This window comes from Mus musculus, chromosome X (assembly GCF_000001635.26).
Source record: "Mus musculus strain C57BL/6J chromosome X, GRCm38.p6 C57BL/6J".
Classification (NCBI taxonomy): Eukaryota; Metazoa; Chordata; class Mammalia; order Rodentia; family Muridae; genus Mus; species Mus musculus.
This window is the reverse complement of record NC_000086.7, coordinates 45,845,982-45,867,024: the sequence shown is the minus strand read 5'-3', so window position 1 is coordinate 45,867,024 and position 21,043 is coordinate 45,845,982.

Genomic DNA, 21,043 nt, shown 5'->3' with positions numbered 1-21,043 from the left:
CTTTGAGTAATGAAAGATGATTTCTGTTATTTTAAGATTCTTAGGCACAATTTATAAAAGTTAGAATTTGTGCACCAGTAAGAACATCTTTCTTCCTTCTTTGTTTGTTGCTTGTACAAAATATAACTAAAGGGTTTATATAAAGTTCATTTCAGATGTAACAGTAGCACTTGATACAGTCAATTCTAAGAAAACCAGTGTTTTTTTGTTTTTACTACAGGCTATATATTTATCAAAAATGGAGCAAAAATAATTGTAAGCATTTTATAACAAAAGGAAAAATTTTAATTAATATTGTATTATAAAAAGGAAATGGAAATTTGACATATAATAACAAACTTGATATATAAATTAAATTAAAATAGTAAAAAGTTGAAACTCCAAACCTTGAATTCATGAAACATTGGTAGGGAAAATATCATTGAGAGCTGAATTTTGGTTATTCTTAGAGGAAATATGTTTGAGAGAAATAATAGAAAAGTCCAAACTGAATTTCACAACTGACTGAACAGTGTGTATTTTGTGACAAGAAACATAAGGAGGAGTATATCTGGTACAGTTTATTTCTATAAAGTTTCAAACACATGCACACACACACACACACACACACACACACACACACACACACCAGAAATCCTCCTTCAGTCACTAAATATAATACAAAAAATTCTTGAAGGCGATATTTTTGTCTCTTTAGCTGGTTGGATGGCTCAAACTATAGAAGTATTTTCACTAAACATTATGATATTAGTTTAATCCACAGAAACTGCATGATGGACAAAGAGAACCAAATAGCACAAGTTGTCTTCTCACTTCCATGGGCAAGATTTGTCTATTGTTTTCATGTGTAAGGAAATTAAAATCCCATATATTCACATGTTCTATATGAAGTGTATAATAAACATATGTACAACTATTAATTCTCAATAGAAAGTAGCAATAACTACTCTGTACACCAGGAAGAATTTACAAATTATCGTTATTGAATTATTTTCATTAATAGGTAATATATCTCAAAATTAAATTAAGATATCACAAGACCTTTGAGAAATAAGAAAATTTTGTTATTAATACAAAATGCCAGACTATTTTATATTTAAGCAGGCTATATCCTTATCAAGCCAGTTTGCTGTTGTATTAGCTGAACCAATTTTCTTTAGGTGTATATTCATTTTTCAGATACTAGTTCAATTGCCAGTTCAGAAGCCCACTTGTAAGTCAGCTATTAGAATCAGTATATCTGCTAAAAAGGTGGATGATAAACCCTGCTACATGTGCCAACAAAAACACCTCAGAAGGAGAACCACTGAAATATGAACAATAGAGCTCATAATTTGAGACTAACTGTAATTGTCTTTCTATGCATGTCCATTTTATTTTCAAAACTCAGCTTCCATAGAAATCTATGCTCCTCTATGGAATCTAGATCTTCTATAGCTTTATGTCCTCATGAGTTATCACTTCTAGCTCTCTTGATACTTCAATGTACTTTTACACACTGTGTAACATTAAAATAATGAATGTCTGTTCTCTAGTCACTGTTGAAAATACTACTTCACACCAAATATGTATAATGTTTCTGTACTCTCCATTATTTTAGAGCTTTCGCCAATGACCACTTAATGTATGTCCTTCATTAACTATTTTGATCGCTAACACTATTTTTTGGCTGATAAAACATATGTATAGCCAAAAGGACTCAGACAAGCTATGTCTTATTCAACAATATGAGAAAAAATTATGAATGAATAACAATATCTGCCATAGCTAAGCATTCATAATGATCTGTACATCCATTCAGAACGTGCATATCAGTGGAGGTATTAATAATATTGTTATAATAAAATATCAATACTAAGGTAACTTATAGTTGTTTATTGGGAGTTTACACTAAGTGTTAGAAGTGCATTACTATCATGTTAGGCAACATGGCAGCAGTCAGACGGGTATAGAATTTGAACAGCAGGAAGATCAAGTATACAAACAGGAAAGAGAAAGCACACTGGAGAACACAGGAGGCTTTTTTGAAACCATAGGCCTACCACAGTGACTTGCCTTCTCCAACAGTGCCACACCTCTTAATCCTTCTCCAAAACCACAAACTGGGGCCAAAGTATTGAGATGCTTGAGAATTAGGTGGAGATTCTCAGTTCATGTTAATGTGGTGTTCAAGGAGAATCCCTACAACCATCACCAAAATTACTATCATTTGTGTAAGCTTCACATATATAGCACTGTTGAACCATTAACAGTGATGGAACTACTGTGACCTACATGGTCAACTCCTGACATATAACAGATTTACTTTAAAGACTGAGAAGCCTGCAAAGCAAAAGGTAATATAATACTTCAATGATTGCACCAATGCCATGTGAAACCGAGTAAACAAAGAACAGCCATAGAGACATATGACCTCCATCTTAGTTATTCTTTAGTAAAACAATAATGAAAACTAAGTCATTTGTACAGAAAAGAGGTTGACTTATCAAAGAGGTACATGCTACATATTATCTCAGCCTGAAATGGGATAACCTCATCATAGCTCTACTATCAAGGGTTAGGAATTTATGCAGACAAAGCAGATAGAGACTTTGATATAGGTTGAGAACAAATATCCATGGTTTGTCTTCAGTACCTTAACTAGGCAAATTGGAATATTTTTTAAAAAGCAGAGAAACAGTGTGTCAAAGACTAGATTGTAAGGTTGTGAGAATTCAGGATACAAAAGATCATTTGACTATTATAGTGTCAGAGACTGAAGAATGCAAGGACCTAACGCTCCCTGAGGCAAATGTTGCAAGATTTGAAATAACAGGTCTTTATTACTTGTTATTTCAATATGGACTTCCTTATATAAGCAATTTGGCATATTTAATTATTGGACTGAATTCTTGTCAACTATCAAGAGCTATTGTTGTGAAAATTGTGCACAAGATAGGTTGTGTTGACTAGGACAATTAGAACTTTATTCACAGGAGAGTTAAAGAAATCAAAGCTTAAGCTTGACTTACATTTGGCCACTTATGACTGTATGTATATCGTATGTATATGTGTCTATCTATATCTATGTCTATGTCTATATCTATGTCTATGTCTATGTCTATATCTATCTCTCTACATATATATATATATATATATATACATAGAGAGAGAGAGAATGAGAGAGAGAGAGAGAGAGAGGAGAATAATCTACAGGAAAGGAGGATAGTGATTCTTTGCCCATCCCAGAACAATTTTCGTAGTCATATATTGCCAAGGGAATGATAGAGGCAATTTTGTTGGCTTAAAGCCTGCCAGACTGATGCAAAATGTTTAGGAACAGGCATAGAACGCTAAAGTAAACCACTGGGTCTGAAACAGAATGAGTACTGTAACTGAGACTTGTGAAGGTGGTGAGCAACAGGAGAATCTCTGTGTCAGCAAATATCTTAAGCATAAGAAAACAAGCTGGCTTGTAAAACTTATATGTGAATTAGGAAGGGTTAGATGGGATAGTATCTACCATTTACACCACTAAATTTTGATCTTTTTATTGAACAAATTATATAAGTTATAAGATCTACTCATATTGCATTGTGTTTGTTAAGATTGTTTTAGTAGTTTCTTTTTAGTTGTATAAACAGACAAAAAAATTAGAATTTACTTGTAATGGTTGTTGGTGAGTATTCCAAAATTATAAATTATATAATAATTATAAGTTATTTACTATTAAGATATTCTATCTCATAATACAAAACTTATCTTATTGATTGATTATAAAAGCTTCTGGAATGATCTTAACAACAGGGGTCAAGGAGTTTAAAGGAAGTCTCATTTATGAGTGACAAAGGATAATACAAGGACCTAATGAGGTAGTTGGGTTAAAAATCACTAACACATGGTGGAACTTGTGGCTCTAACTGCATATGTAGCAGCGGATGGCCTTTTTGGTCATCAATGGGAAGAGAGGCCCTTGGTCCTGTGAAGGCTCTATGCCCCAGTATAGGGGAACTCCAGGACCAGGGTTGGGGAGCAAGGGTGGGGGGAGCGGATAGGGGACTTTCGGGAAGGGAAACTAGGAAAGGATAACATTTGAAATGTAAATAAAGAAAATATCTAATTTAAAAAAATATTTTAAAAAATGAAAGAGACTACCTTAAAAAAAAATCACTGTACCGAGAGTTATTGACTTTCCCATAAATAGCTATCCAATGAGATCCTCAAGGTCAAATAAGCACTAATATTTATTTCACTGCTATTGGTTTCATACCAGAACTAGATGGGAAGTTTCCTAATTCTAAAGACACCATACACTTTTGCTAGAGGTCATGAAAAATGTCAGGCTGGAACTAAACTAGAAGTTCAGTTCCTTCTCTGCTGGGAGACTTTGGTAGTATCAAAAGGTGTTATACAGCCTCTTGAGAAAGAACTGTCACCAACATTCCTATTCAATGATGAACTTCTATACCAATATACCAGGCAAGATGGATTTACTGGTATTTTTGAGACCTAGGAAAAATATTAAGGCCTAAATGGAATGTTAAGGCCTAGATAACAGTTAACTGGATAGCTTGTCATAATGAAACATTCTCATATGTTTCTGTTGTTACTAGTACATTTTCTAATGCCAAGATTAATTGTGTATTATGTTATGTTCTGTGCCCTTGGAAACCAATCATGATAGACATAAGCAGAACTGTTTTGTATAGTTACCCATAATAAGCTTATACCATAACAAACCACCAAACAGCACTGCCAACACCTATGTATAAGCTTTTATGTTATTTGCCTTTATAAATCACCCCCTGGGCTGGATCCCAACATAAGAAAATTACCTGCACCAATACAAGAAACTACTTGGAATAAAGCTTCTGTTTTGAGTAGTGGTCCAATAATTTCAAGTTTTCAAGACCTCCCAGGGAACTGACATCTTACTTGGTAGAAAGAGGCATGTATGTGGTTAACTGATATCCTGTTTGGCATGTTGAGATGTGAATATTAGACAATGCCCATCCTGGAAAACAAGTTAGAACATAAATATTAGACAAGGCAAGTCCTCTGCCATAGTTGTATACCCCAACCAAAGGAAGCAAGATAAATGTACAACAAAGACAAGTTCTAAGAAAATCCTCTATTCATAAATCCTGATTGCCGAAATAACATGACACAGATGTTTGTGTATTCTGGGCTTAAAAATCCTGTAGAATCTTAACTGAATGTCATGGTTCAGTTCCCAAATCTAGACCATAGCCCTGAATGACTAGTCCTGGGGCTTATGCTCAATAAACTATCCCTGAGTGACTGAGATTGGTCTTCATGTGGTTTGTGAGGTGATTCCTGGACCCCAACCAGTATAATCATGCAACATTATTTTACAGATATAGTCAACTGATTTCCTATTAAAATTAAGGATTGATCCACAGGAAAAAATTCACTTCTCCTACTATAAACCTTGGCAAATGCTAAATGAAAAAGTTTATAGACACCAGTTGAGAGGGCCCTGCTATAATTTTATGAAATGAATATGATAGATTTTTCAAACTGCTCTCTAAACATTTTTGTTTGTACTTATTAAGTAGTTTTGCTTTCAGTCTCTCACCAAAAATGTGGAGAAATTTCTTTTTAAATGGCAGGTATACTATAGAGACTCATAACCATCCAAGTTTCTAAACAAGAAACAATTGATCTGACACACTTTTAAATTACTCAGCTCAAACAAAGGGAAATAATCAAATATTAATATCACCAAGGCTTTGATAATTACAAAAGAAGGAGTAGAAAGATTGTAAATTCCAGAGGCAGAAGTAGAGTGTTGTAGAACAAGTTAGCTTCTCTGAATCATACTATTCCCTCTTTGAGGGAGGCTCATTGAGAATCAGGAAGTAAATGGGACTTAAAAGATTCAGGGAATAAACAGAACAATCAGATAGGAAGATTCTAAGAAAAATAACCCATGAAAATATATGGTTTATTTTGTGTAAAGTTATCACTTTTTGCTTATATCTCTAGACATATCATAACTGGATCCTAAAATATTTCTGGTTTTTGATTTTTAAAGAAACCTCCCCACTGTTTGACATAGTGGTTATACACAAATCTGCCTTCTGACTAAAGATGTACAGCTTCCCTTTCATCATGTGGATAATAGCCATTTTTATTATATTGTGATATCATTCAGAGTGATGGTATTTTATTGTTTTTTTCTTCATTTCCCAAGAAAGCATTTTTAACAAATACAAGATTCTATGTTGGAAAATACCTAGAGAGACTTTGGAAAACTTAAAAAAAAATAGTAATAAGTAAAACACAGGTACATAAGAAGAAATCAATTTGGGTGAAAATTACTAAGTATTTTTTAAACTTTTTTTCATTTATTTTATTTTGTGTGAATGAATGGCTTGCTAATATTTATGAGTGGGTACTGTGTATATGTCTTGTGCTTGTGGAGCACAGGAGAAGGCATTGGATCAGAGAAAATAGTATTTGTGATTATAAGACACTATTAAGTATAACAATATAAAAGTCCTTAACTGAGGAATAAATAAAAACATTTGAATAATTAGTAATTCTCTGAATGGTAACTATGACCATAGAATCCTATATATGTTTTATTTTATGTGAGAATAAAAGAAATTTTGCAAAAGGCAGACTACTGAATTAAAATTAAAACCTGAATATATTTCTTGTTAAATGAAACCTAAGAAGCTTAACTAGAAGTACTTCATGGGATAACTTTATTCTATTTCAATTAATTTCATTTTACATATCCATAAAAATTCATTATTCTTTGAAAAAAACAATATTGCCCTTCTGTGATAATTTTAAATGTGTACTGGCTAGTTTTGTGTCAACTTGACACAGCTGGAGTTATCACAGAGAAAGGAGCTTCAGTTGAGGAAACGCCTCCATGAGATCCAACTGTAAGGCATTTTCTCAATTAGTGATCAAGGGGGAAAGGCCCCTTGTGGGTGGAACCATCTCTGGGCTGGAAGTCTTGGTTCTATAAGAGAGCAGGCTGAGCAAGCCAGGTGAGGCAAGCTAGTAAAGAACATCCCTCCATGGCCTCTGAATCAGTTCTTGCTTCCTGACCTGCTTGAGTTCCAGTCCTGACTTCCTTGGTGATGAACAGCAATGTGGAAGTGTAAGCTGAATAAACCCTTTCCTCCCCAACTTGCTTCTTGGTCATGATGTTTGTGCAGGAATAGAAACCCTGACTAAGACAAAATGTAACTATTATTTGTGAGATGTAATTGTTATCTCATAGGTTTATCGTTGAGTAAACTCACCCTTTCTAGCACTCTAGCTGGCTTGTTTACCACAGCTAATTTGCTTCAAACTACTCTCTAAGGTGATTGATTCTAATTGGGTTCTCTCAGCTTCTGTCTGAATTGTACTTCTTGAAAAGACTGACTTTGAACTATAATAACTGAATTGCTCTAAACTGAACTACTTTTCTCTGAGTTAACTGTATCCCTCTCCTGCTCTCTGTGCTCTCTCTAAAGTGCCTCTTTCTTGTGCTCTTCTTGTGAGAGTTGGGAATATAATATCTCCAACTCGTGTCAAATCTTTCTCTGATTCATCACTTTGTCGGCCTCAATTAGATGTCACTTTCAAACATGGCTACTTCCTTCTACAAACTAACTTTACCATCATTGTTTGGGATTAGAGGTATGTATTAAGGGCATGTCTGCATTTTAGACAGATCATAAACCAGGACATGGCTGCATTTCTGCTGGATAACATAAACATAAATGGTCTTTGGATTTCACCCCTTGCCAAAGTAGCCATGTTGCTGGATTAAAATTCATCTATAGAATACTTTTTCCAAAAAAAAAAAATGTTTTGTTTGGCTTTATACTTTGGTATAATAATCATTTTTAAAAGAAGAAAGATGGAGTTAAAAGAGAAAAAGGTTTCTTCAGAAGACCAAATGGCTTGAAATTTTTTCTCAGAAGTTCAACACTTATGGAACTTTAGTACTTTTGTATGATAAAATATTATGTTGTCTTAAAATAAGAAAGTCATATTCACATCATAATGAGAACCAAACCATATTTAATTTAATGTTATGTTTAACACTTTCACTATAATTTAATAATGAAATGTAAGCAAGTTTGAACTGTAAGGACATAGTTTGAAATTAACTTTGTTAATATTAATTAAGTAATATTTAAATAAACTTTATATAAAGTACTAAAGGGCTGTTTGTGTGTGTGTGTGTGGACAATTGAACTGAATTATTATTTATTGTAATTCACACATTTGACTCATAGAATATTTCCAGATATATAATAACCTTATCATTAATGCTTAATAAGTATTTACAGGACAGCCAGGGCTATACAGAGAAACCCTGTCTCAAAAAAACAAAAACAAAAACAAAACAACAACAACAACAAAAATAGTATTCAGTTAATACTCATCATTTTTTTTTCTTCTAGAAGTTTTGATGATATGGAAGTCTAGCATTTTTGGCAGTTTCTGTAATAATTTATTTTTTTATATTTTGGTGTGTGTGTGTTTGCTGAGGGCATGCCATGGCATATATGTGGAGACCAAAGCTCAATTTCAGGACTCCCTTCTCTATTGGTATACTATGGAAATATGCATTGTAACTGAAGTTTTTAAGCCTCTAGTCAATCATCTTATTGACCTATGTCATGCTTTTGAAAGATAGTATTTTTTTATATTCTTGGTGAGTAACTTATGTTAAAACATTAGAATTTACTTAAATTAATATTTTTGTAAAAATCCATTATGAAATGTTTAGAATTAATTTTTTTGATTTTAATCATCAGGGTTATCTTATCAATGGCATGATAAATGAACATAACATATTAGCACTTAGATGTACATATAATATTTTTCAATATTCATATGTCTCCTTTTGGTATTTTGAAGGCCAACTAAATGTATCATAGTACAAATTGCAGTACCATAACTCTTGACTTTTCTAAATCTCAGAAACAACTTGGATAAAAAAGTTTGAAGTTTTCATCTTATATCATTTATTAGTAATATTTTACCTGAGTTGTATGTTTATGTCTATTTCATAGTGTTATTCAATTTCTGTTAGTAATAATTAGTTTCTTTTGTCTATAATTTTTTAACTCTTCAATTCTACTTTCATGTCTCTTCATAATGAATGATTTATAATTTTTGCCACAAAGTGTCATATTTGCTGCGTTTTCTTAAGAGTTAAAATGTACAATGTGGGTTAGATGATTTTTTGCCATTCCATTTATTTTATGTACATAAGTCCAGTGTAGCTGTCTTCAGACACACCATAAAAGGTCAGTAGATCCCATTACAGATAGTTGTGAGCCACCATTGTTGCTGGGAATTGAACTCAGGGCCTTTGGAAGAAGCAGTCAGTGCTCTTTAACCACTGAGTCATCTCTCCAGCTCTGACACTCCTTTATTAAAACTGACCGAAAGTACATTTGCCAACTTTTGTTTAAATAACTCCTTATTCCAGGCTAGCATGCTGTCCTCTGAGGGGCTCCACTTAGCAGCCTGCTCAGATAGATGTAGATAACCCCAGCCTATGCCCTCCCCCAGCCTTTAGTGGGCTGAATCAGACCTTGTCTGCCACACTCTGCTAGCCAACCTAGTGTGGAGTCTTCTGACCTAGGTAAAGTCTATTGTCCTGCCATTTGCAGCTTCCTGCAAGAAGCCACTACCTGCTGAGCAGCTAAGTTTGTCTTCCTGACAAGATCCTGAAAAAGCAGCAAGATCCTGGCATAGTGCCCTCCATTAAAAATCAGACTCTAGAATAAAAAATGAATCTTGATCAGGGAACTTTGTCTTGGTTCATTATTTCTCTCTCTGTCCTTCCCATGCATCCCCAGCTTTCCTTTCAGGAACTCAGTAATCCATGGCCACTGGTAGCTTACAGGTGGTACATGAATGAGAGACCTGAATATGGAAAGACTGACTGAGAGACACTGTCTTGGGGAGCCCCAGAGAAAAAAGGTAGAAGTTATGTATCCTGCACTGTGGTAAGCAACATAAAGCATTAATGTTAGTGCTACAAATTTCATCTTTTGAAGGCTGTTGACTGCAGGGTACAAAAATGATACAGGCTAGACTGAGTCAGCATCAGACCAATGCTGATATCAGTTAGGGGTTGACAGTAGAAAATGGGACTGGAAAATTCTAAACAGGGATTTGTCTGCAGTCAAAAACTGCATCAGGTGACAGGAGTAGGGCTTAAAATAAAATAAAATAAAATGAGTAAAAAACAAAAAAGGGGGAGATGCTAAATACATGACAGAGAAAGAGAGACAGAGAGAGTTACATCAAGTTTTCTATCCTCTCTGTATTGTCTGTGTTTGATATACCAATATGTCCACGTGTCAATTTGTGTCTGTTTTTCTTTTGTTGTTTGAAAGCCTGTTGATCTATGTTTTGTTTTGTTTTGTTTTGTTTTGCTTTGTTTTGTTTTTTCGTTTTTTAAGACAAGGTTTTCTCTGTATAGCCCTGGCTGTCCTGGAACACACTTTGTGGAACATACTGGCCTTGAACTCAGAAATCCGCCTGCCTCTGCCTCCCAAGTGCTGGGATCAAACGCGTGTGCTACCACACCAGGCTGATCTATTTTTTGTGGAAAAGAAAATATGGTTAAATCTTTTTCTGCTGGCTATCCATCTCTAGATTCAATTTCAGTTTGCACAGCAGAGGCTGCTATAAGTTGCCCTGCACTCTTAGCCAGGAGTCAAGCACAGCAGGAGAGGCCCTGCTGAAAAGCTGCTTTTCAAAGGAGGCCAGCAGCTTCTTAGCAAATAAGCTGACAATTGTTTTATCCTAGAAAAATCTTTGCAATTGTGATTATTGGGTTCAGCAAATGACAAAGTGCTTTTCTCTTGAAACTGTAGCTAGAAAAAGTAAAATTTCTTTGATTGATCTAAATGTATAAGATTCATGTAGCTGCTTCATTTGGTTTCTGACTGGTCTTAAATGTATAAATATGCTTTGCATGTCTTGGTCATAGAGTATATGCTTATACATTATTGGGTATGATTTAAAAAGTGTTACATTGGTAAAATGAAAGTTATCTTAAAACTGGTAACTCAGGGTTGAAGTCATTTTAAACAACAACACATGGCATGAACCAGCCCCGAAAACCAGGCCTCTAAAGATACTTCTAAATTGGGATAATATTTTATGTAATTCTTATCCTAGAAACTAGACTTATAATGGATACGATTTAAAACAATGTCTCTTTAATGAAATATATAAGTTGCACTGTCATATATTTGTATATAAGAATTGGCAGCCAAACTTTGTAACGTGAAAGTAATGGTTCTGGTATTGATTTAAAAGAGAATGGATTGTTTAAAATTCGGTTTCGCTCTCCAAAAGTTATGGGTATTCCTTAATATTGAAAAAAAAACTTAAAAATTATGGTTAAAATTGCCAGTGTTCCATTAACTTCAGTTTTCGGTTTGATAGCAACCTTAAAACTCTTAACTCACCTATATTTTGTAATTAGGATGATGGAAAGAGTAATAAAAGTTAAAAACAGCTGTGACCAGTGTGGGTTTGCTGCCCCTTTTCCACAAGCTTTATTGGATAAAATAGTAGAAGCAAAATTTAACCCCCCAAGATTGGAAAGGAGATCTCAGTGGAAATTTATTGGTTATCAAACAAGTGTTTCTGGATAGGCTATTAAAGACAGCTAGTAGAATTTTCTGAGACCCTCAAACAGGGTGTTTTAGGGTTTCTATTCCTGCACAAACATCATGACCAAGAATCAAGTTGGGGAGGAAAGGGTTTATTCAGCTTATAATTCCATACTGCTGTTCATCACCAAGGAAGTCAGGACTGGAATTCAAGCAGGTAAGAAAGAAAGCAGGAGCTGATGCAGAGGCCATGGAGGGATGTTCTTTACTGGCTTGCCTCCCCTGTCAAGTTGACACAAAACTAGCCAGTACACAGGGCTTCCTTTTATTACACAATTATCATATGAGAATGCTAATGAAGCTATCTGTGGCCATCTGGCCATACAAAGCAAAGACAGACTTATCTGGATATATTCGTCTTTGTGCAGGAATTGGACCCTCATACAATCAGAGTCTAGCAATGGTTGCTACCTTGCAGGGGACTACAGTACAACAAATAATGCTTTCACAGTGCTGAGGTGATAAGGAATGTTTTAAGTATAAATCATTCTAGAAAAGCCTGTCTAAAAATTAGAGGCATAAACAAACAGCAGAATTGCTCCCCTGGAATCTGTCCTCACTGCAGGAGGGGGCATCTTTGGCCAGGACTTAGGCAGCATGCAAAGATTCAGAAATATTTACATTTGAGTTAATGCAAAGCTCAGTACAGCCTCAGTGAGGCTTTTGAGGCATTTCTTCTGTTTTGCAAACCTTGCTTAGGGAAGTTTTTGGGGTCTTTCCTCTCCTTGCCTCTGGAGAATTATTTTTAATCCAAAACAGCACTATTACAGATCTATCTGGGTGTTGTTCAAAATAAAGTTTAAACTTAAGATTTATGAAAGGTCAATGAGGCTGTGAAGGTTGTAGAGGCATTACAATCTGGCCTGCTTACTCCACACAGAATTATTGTGGATTTGGAAGGGTTTTTTGTTTTGTTTTTTTTTTTGTTTTTTTGTTTTTTATTTTTCTGTTACATCCTGATCACTGTAAAGGGTTTCCTTCTAGTGAGCTTGTAATCAGTGGAAAATTTTGCCTCCAGGAATGGCTAATAGCCTTACATTATGTAAAAAAATAAATGTCTCTGTTTCAATACAAGAAGCTAGGTCTCTGAATCTTTCAGCGTATATAGTTTGTTTTGTGGAGAATTTTTTATTAGCTAATCCCTCTGAAGGGGAATTTTACTACTTTTGCTCTTATACAATGAGATTTAAACTTTTGTGGTGTAGTTGTTGCTTCAGAAAAGATTCAGAAGCGATATCTTTTTTCAATATTTGGGGCCTCAGTAATATTCTAGAAAAACCATGGTACAGAAAATTCAAGAAAGAAAAGATGATTTGCTTACTTCAAATTATTTTCAAAAGCTTCCAGGAGATGTTTATTGGCTAAGACCTCACCTTAAGCTCACCACAGGAGGACTTAAGCCTTTGCTGGATGTTATCAAAGAAAATGCAAATCAACTAGTGAGAGACAAATAGCTTTGCAGAAAGTAGAGGAAGCTTCTGTAATCAATTGTTATCAATTGTAATGAATTGTAATCAAATGTTATTTATTGTTACTCAATGTGCCCACAACAATTCTTTGGCAAAAGAGAACATTAATGTGGATTCATCCTTCTTAATCTCTAAATACTTTTAACATCCTGTTATGAAGCTGTTGTGGTGTTAACAAAAAATTGTGGGATAGAATCATGAAGGTATTTTGTAAAGAATGTCTTAAAAACCTGAGGAGAAATCTATTCCTTGCTTCAAACAACAATTAAATTAGTTATTAAAGAATACTGACATTTGGCATATTGCATAGCAAACATTTTAGGTAAAATTGATAATCACTATCCAAAAGATAAGTTGTTAAAATTTGCTTGTATGCATGCTTTTGTATTTCTTGTAAATTTATGCATGTATCCTATAAAGAATGCAGCTACTGTTTTTATAAACAGCTCTTCTATGGGAGAGAAGTATATGTGATTGGATCATATGTTTATTCTTTTGAGTTTCCTCCTGCTTCAGAACAGATAATTAAATTGTGTGCTGTAGCCAGTGTTTTGAAATGTTGAAAAAAATCAAGCTTTAATTTGTATACTGATAGCCAATATAGATAGAAAGACAGACAGATAGCTCAGGTCTTACAATTGCTTGAAATTGTTCCTTTTTTAGATACTGCTAATTCTCAAATTTTGCAACTTTTTATGCATATACAACTCAAGTTAAGAGAAAATACTGTTCCTTTAAAGGACTGTCTTTGGACTTTTAATAACTTATTCTGGACTGTCTGGACAGACCCCCTTAAGGCAATGCCAGAGCATATTTGTATCTCAGGCAGATTATAGGTCTTACACAAGTACAATTTGCCATATAATCCCATTCTTTACATCATCAAAATAGTAATGGCTTGAGATAATAATTTTGTATTTTTAGAGAATGTGCATGTCAAATTGTAAATAATTGTTATCAATGTCCTCAGTTTCTACTTGTTCCACATAATGGTGTTAATTCTAGAGTACTGAAAAAGTATAACATAAAAGCAAAATTCTAGGCCTTTAGGCCCAGGCTTGAGAATGTGACCTCTGTGACTCAGTGCTCCAAGGTATGCTAATCATAAAACAGATAGAGACATTCCTCTGCCTACCCGCTTCCTGAGATCAAGGAGTGTTCATTCAAAGAAAGTCACCCTGACCCACCCTGACCATTGCTGTAACCAGCTATGCAAATGTGCTATTGTTAGGGGCTTTTAGAAACTGTCTTGAGAAATAACCCACACAATTACCAGGTATTCCTTGTGACTCTTGTGACTTTGCACTTCCTTGTGACTCTTAACTGGTATTTTTGGTATTTTCCAACAACGCTCCTCCCACACTCTTGAGTTGTGGTTTCTTCCTTTAAATACCCCCTTACCCAGCTACTTGGGGCACCACGGTCCTCTCTACCCTTGCATGGTGTATGACTGTGGGCCCGAGAGAGCTCTCGAATAAAAGTCCCCTTGCAGTTTGCAGCAAGACCGTTTCTCATGAGTGATTTGGGGTGTCGCCTCTCCTGAGTCAGAACGTGGGGGAGTCCTCACATTGTGGGTCTTTCAGGACTTCTACTTAATCAGCTATTGCAAATAGATACTTACTTTTCTGATTTTAGACAAATAAAATATAAACATGTGAATACTGATACTTTTTCAGGCTTTCTAGTTGCAACTGCTTTAACAGGAGAAGCAACTAAAAATGTAATTAGTCACTGCATGCATTATTTTTATGCTTGGTGCTCCAAATCAGGTTAAAACAAATAATGGAACTGGCTACTAGAGTCAAGCATTTGAGATGTCTTATAAGAAAATTTAATATTACCCATATTATTGGGATTCCTTATGATTCTCAAGGACAAGATATTGTGGAAATTTAAGATAATATCTTTAAAATGATATTGTGGAAATTTAAGTCAATATCTTTAAAAAGGGAGGATTATATCTCCATACACATTATTTATTTTTTTTTTTTAATTAGGTAATTTCCTCGTTTACATTTTCAATGCTATCCCAAAGGTCCCCCATACCCACCCCCCCAATCCCCTACCCACCCACTGCCCCGTTTTGGCCCTGGTGTTCCCCTGTACTGGGGCATATAAAGTTTGCAAGTCCAATGGGCCTCTCTTTGCAGTGATGACTGACTAGGCCATCTTTTGATACATATGCAGCTAAAGACAAGAGCTCCCGGGTACTGGTTAGTTCATATTGTTGTTCCACCTATAGGGTTGCAGATCCCTTTAGCTCCTTGGGTAATTTCTCTAGCTCCTAAATAAGGGGCCGTGTGACCCATCCAATAGCTGACTGTGATCATCCACTTCTGTGTTTGCTAGGCCCCAGCATAGTCTCACAAGAGAGAGCTATATCTGGGTCCTTTCAGGAAAATCTTGCTAGTGTATGCAATGGTGTCAGCATTTGGAAGCTGATTATGGGATGGATCCCTGCATATGGCAATCACTAGATGGTCCATCCTTTCGTCACAGCTCCAAATTTTGTCTCTGTAACTCCTTCTATGGGTGTTTTGTTCCCATTTCTAAGAAAGGGTAGAGTGTCCACACTTTGGTCTTCCTTCTTCTTGAATTTCATGCGTTTGGCAAGTTGTATCTTATATCTTGGGTATCCTAAGTTTCTGGGCTAATATCCACTTATCAGTGAGTACATATTGTGCGAGTTCCTTTGTGATTGGGTTACTTCACTCAGGATGATACCCTCCAGGTCCATCCATTTGCCTAGGAATTTCATAAATTCATTTTTTTAATAGCTGAGTAGTATTCCATTGTGTAAATGTACCACATTTTCTGTATCCATTCCTCTGTTGAGGGGCATCTGGGTTCTTTCCAGCTTCTGGCTATTATAAATAAGGCTGCTATGAACATAGTGGAGCATGTGTTCATCTTACTGGTTGGGACATCTTCTAGATATATGCCCAGGAGAGGTATTGCGGGATCCTCTGGTAGTACTATGTCCAATTTTCTGAGGAACCGCCAGACTGATTTCCAGAGTGGTTGTACAAGATTGCAATCCCACCAACAATGAAGGAGTGTTCCCCTTTCTCCACATCCTCACCAGCATCTGCAGTCACCTAAGTTTTTGATCTTAGCCATTCTGACTGGAGTGAAGTGGAATCTCAGTGTTGTTTTGATTTGCATTTCCCTGATGATTAAGGATGTTGAACATTTTTTCAGGTGCTTCTCTGCCATTCAGTATTCCTCAGGTGAGAATTCTTTGTTCAGCTCTGAGCCCCATTTTTAATGGGGTTATTTGATTTTCTGGAGTCCACCTTCTTGTGTTCTTTATATATATTGGATATTAGTCCCCTATCCAATTTGGGATAGGTAACAATCCTTTCCCAACCTGTTGGTGGCCTTTTTGTCTTGTTGACGGTGTCTTTTGCTTTGCAGAAGCTTTGCAATGTTATGAGGTCCCATTTATCAATTCTTGATCTTACAGCACAAGCCATTGCTGTACTATTCAGGAATTTTTCCCCTGTACCCATATCTTCGAGGCTTTTCCCTACTTTCTCCTCTATAAGTTTGAGTGTCTCTGGTTTTATGTGTAGTTCCTTAATCCACTTAGATTTGACCTTAGTACAAGGAGATAGGAATGGATCAATTCGCATTCTTCTACATGATAACTGCCAGTTGTGCCAGCACCATTTGTTGAAAATACTGTCTTTTTTCCACTGGATGGTTTTAGCTCCCTTGTCAAAGATCAAGTGACCATAGGTGTGTGGGTGCATCTCTGGGTCTTCAATTCTGTTCCATTGGTCTACTTGTCTGTCACTATACCAATACCATGCAGTTTTGATCACAATTGCTCTGTAGTACAGTTTTACTTCCGGAATGGTGAATCCACCAGAGGTTCTTTTATCCTTGAGAAGAGTTTTTGCTTTCCTCGGTTTTTTGTTATTCCAGATGAATCTGCCAATTGCCCTTTCTAATTCGTTGAAGAATTGAGTTGGAATTTTGATGGGGATTGCATTGAATCTGTAGATTGCTTTTGGCAATATAGCCATTTTTACAATATTGATCCTGCCAATCCATGAGCATGGGAGATCTTTCCATCTTCTGAGATCTTCTTTAATTTCTTTCTTTAGAGACTTGAAGTTTTTATCATACAGATCTTTCACTTCCTTAGTTAGAGTCATGCCAAGGTATTCTATATTATTTGTGACTATTGAGAAGGTTGTTGTTTCCCTAATTTCTTTCTCAGCCTGTTTATTCTTTGTATAGAGAAAGGCCATTGACTTGTTTGAGTTTATTTTATATCCAGCTACTTCACCGAAGCTGTTTATCAGGTTTTGGAGTTCTCTGGTAGAATTTTTAGGGTCACTTATATATACTATCATATCATCTGCAAAAAGTGATATTTTGACATCCTCTTTTCCAATTTGTATCCCCTTGATCTCCTTTTGTTGTCGAATTGCTCTGGCTAATACTTCAAGTACTATGTTGAAAAGGTAGGGAGAAAGTGGGCAGCCTTGTCTAGTCCCTGATTTTATTGGGATTGCTTCCAGGTTCTCTCCATTTACTTTGATGTTGGCTACTGGTTTGCTGTAGATTGCTTTTATCATGTTTAGGTATGGGCCTTGAATTCCTGATCTTTCCAAAACTTTTATCATGAATGGGTGTTGGATCTTGTCAAATGCTTTTTCTGCATCTAACGAGATGATCATGTGGTTTTTGTCTTTGAGATTGTTTATATAATGGAATACATTGATGGATTTTCGTATATTAAACCATCCCTGCATCCCTGGAATAAAACCTACTTGGTCAGGATGGATGATTGTTTTGATGTGTTCTTGGATTCGGTTAGCAAGAACTTTATTGAGGATTTTTGCATCGATATTCATAAGGGAAATTGGTCTGAAGCTCTCTATCTTTGTTGGGTCTTTTTGTGGTTTAGGTATTAGAGTAATAGTGGCTTCATAAAATGAGTTGGGTAGAGTACCTTCTACTTCTATCTTGTGGAATAGTTTGTGAAGAACTGGAATTAGATCTTCTTTGAAGGTCTGATAGAACTCTGCACTAAACCTGTCTGGTCCTGGGCATTTTTTTTTGGCTGGGAGACTATTAATAACTGCTTCTATTTCTTTAGGGGATATGGGACTGTTTAGATTGTCAACTTGATCCTGATTCAACTTTGGTACCTGGTATCTGTACAGAAATTTGTCCATTTCGTCCAGGTTTTCCAGTTTTGTTGAGTATTGCATTTTGTAGAAGGATCTGATGGTGTTTTGGATTTCTTCAGGATCTGTTGTTATGTCTCCCTTTTCATTTCTGATTTTGTTAATTAGGATGCTTGCCCTGTGCCCTCTAGTGAGTCTGGCTAAGGGTTTATCCATCTTGTTGATTTTCTCAAAGAACTAGCTCCTTGATTGGTTGATTCTTTGAACAGTTCTTCTTGTTTCCACTTGGTTGATTTCACCCCTGAGTTTGATTAATTCCTGCCTTCTACTCCTCTTGAATGAATTTGCTTCCTTTTCTTCTAGACGTTTTAGGTGTGTTGTCAAGCTGCTAATGTGTGCTCTCTCTAGTTTCTTTTTGGTGGCACTCAGAGCTATGAGTTTTCCTCTTAGGAATGCTTTCATTGTGTCCCATAAGTTTGGGTATGTTGTGGTTTCATTTTCATTAAACTCCAAAAAGTCCTTAATTTCTTTCTTTATTCTTTCCTTGACCAAGGTATCATTGAGAAGTGTGTTGTTCAGTTTCCACGTCAATGTTGGCTTTCTATTATTTATTTTGTTATTGAAGATCAGCTTTAGACCATGGTGTTCTGGTAGGATGCATGGTACAATTTCAATATTTTTGTATATGTTGAGGTTTGTTTTGTGACCAATTATGTGGTCAATTTTGGAGAAGGTACCATGAGGTGCTGAGAAGAAGGTATATCCTTTTGTTTTAGGATAAAATGTTCTGTAGATATCATTTAAGTCCATTTGTTTCATCACTTCTGTTAGTTTCACTGTGTCCCTGTTTAGTTTCTGTTTCCATGATCTGTCCATTGGTGAAAGTGGTGTGTTGAAGTCTCCCACTATTATTGTGTGAGGTGCAATGTGTACTTTGAGCTTTACTAAAGTTTCTTTAATGAATGTGGCTGCCCTTGTATTTGGAGCATAGATATTCAGAATTGAGAGTTCCTCTTGGAGGATTTTACCTTTGATGAGTATGAAGTGCCCCTCCTTGTCTTTTTTGCTGACTTTGGGTTGGAAGTCAATCTTATCAGATATTAGGATGGCTACTCCAGCCTGTTTCTTCATACCATTTGCTTGGAAAATTGTTTTCCAGCCTTTCATTCTGAGGTAGTGTCTATCTTTTTCTCTGAGATGAATTTCCTGTAAGCAGCAAAATTTTGGGTCTTGTTTGTGTAGCCAGTTTGTTAGTCTATGTCTTTTTATTGGGGTGATATTAAGAGATATTAAGGAAAAGTAATTGTTGCTTCCTGTTATTTTTGTTGTTAAAGTTGGCATTCTGTTCTTGTGGTTGTCTTCTTTTAGTTTTGTTGAGGGATTATCTTCTTGTTTTTTTTAGTGTGTGGTTCCCGTCCTTGTATTGGTTTTTTTCTGTTATTATCCTTTGAAGGGCTGGATTCGTGGAGAGATAATGGATGAATTTAGTTTTGTCGTGGAATACTTTGGTTTCTCCATCTTTGATAATTGAGAGTTTGGCTGGGTATAGTAGCCTGGGCTGAAAGAAGCTCTCTGACTCTCGCCTGTCCCAGAAACAGCTGGCCTCTGTATTCCACACCCTCACCCATGCAGCCTCATGCACATTATTTAAATCACACTTTTTATTTTTAAAATTAAAAATTTGCCGAGTGTCTATAACATCCTACAACTAGGCATACTCATGCCTAGGTGAGATGGAAGGATCCACTTTTTGGCACATGGCATAATCCTGATCAGGTATTTAATATGGGTGAGAGAAGATGTTTGTATTTTTTTCTCCAGAATGCTGCAGGATCATGCTAGCTGCCAGAGTTATTGGTGTGACATGCTGACATAAAAGGATTGCTGAGTGCCTTGATAATGGTGACCAAAAAGTTCTATTGGTTGCATGTTCTTGATTCACCTTTGTGTGCCTATGTCCCAGATTAGACAAGCTTCCTTGCTTCAGTCTTTTAGACTTTGTGGGACAGAGAACATAGAGACTGTGGAAACTGACTTAGAAAAATTATTCAACTAAAGAAACAACTCTGGGTTTTATTGGTTAGTTCATATTGTTGTTCTTCCTATAGGGTTGCAGACCCGTTTAGCTCCTTGGGTACTTTCTAATTCCTTCATTGGGGGGGGGGGGGTCCTGTGTTCAATCCAATAGATGACTGTGAGCATCCACTTCTGTATTTGCCAGGCAGGATGGTCTAGTCGGCCATCAATGGGAGGAGAGGCCTTTGGTCTTGAGAAGATCATATGCCCCAGTAAAGGGGAATACTAGGGCCAGGAAGCAGAAGTGGGTGGGTTGGGGAGCAGGGCAGGGGGGGAGAGGGGGCTTTAGGGATAGCATCTGAAATGTAAATGAAGAAAATATCTAATAAAAATATAAAAAAAAGAAAAAATAATCAAAATGAGGATTTATAATGACTTTTCTCTTTCCTTTAATGTGACCAATTATTCTTACTCAGTCATGGACTGGTCTAGAAATAAATCCAATATTGGAGATTTCAATTATGAAGATAGATTAAAATCTGTATCAGCCAGCTTACCTGAGAAGTAACAGCTTTTCTGTTGTTTCTCAAAGCCACCTCCCACAATAGGAGACTAGGCTTTGTGTCTGATTGTTGCTAATGTGCTACTGAATTGAGTGCCTGGGACATCCCCACAGACAACCTTAATCCTGTTGCTTTTAACCTTTGGCTTTGTATTTCAAACAGATTGGTTACCTCCATACAGGCTCGCC